Here is a 218-nt window from a genome sequence, read left to right as displayed (position 1 = left end):
ACCAGGGCCCCCCCCCACCCCCATGCAGTGCCAGATTCTGGCTAACCGGAAACTTTGCACTGCAAGGCACTATAGGATCTCTTTGTCATAAAGCCACTACTTTCAAGAACACGAGACATAGCTCACTTTCCTAACACATAGAAACAGACACACAGAGTTAACAAAATGAGAAGACAGAAGAGTATGCCCCAAATGAAAGAACAGGACAAAATAACAGC

The sequence above is a fragment of the Crocuta crocuta genome, unplaced genomic scaffold, assembly GCF_008692635.1.
Source record: "Crocuta crocuta isolate KB4526 unplaced genomic scaffold, BGI_CrCroc_1.0 scaffold227, whole genome shotgun sequence".
Classification (NCBI taxonomy): domain Eukaryota; kingdom Metazoa; phylum Chordata; class Mammalia; order Carnivora; family Hyaenidae; genus Crocuta; species Crocuta crocuta.
The sequence above is the reverse complement of the archived record's forward strand: the minus strand, read 5'-3'. Positions refer to the sequence as shown.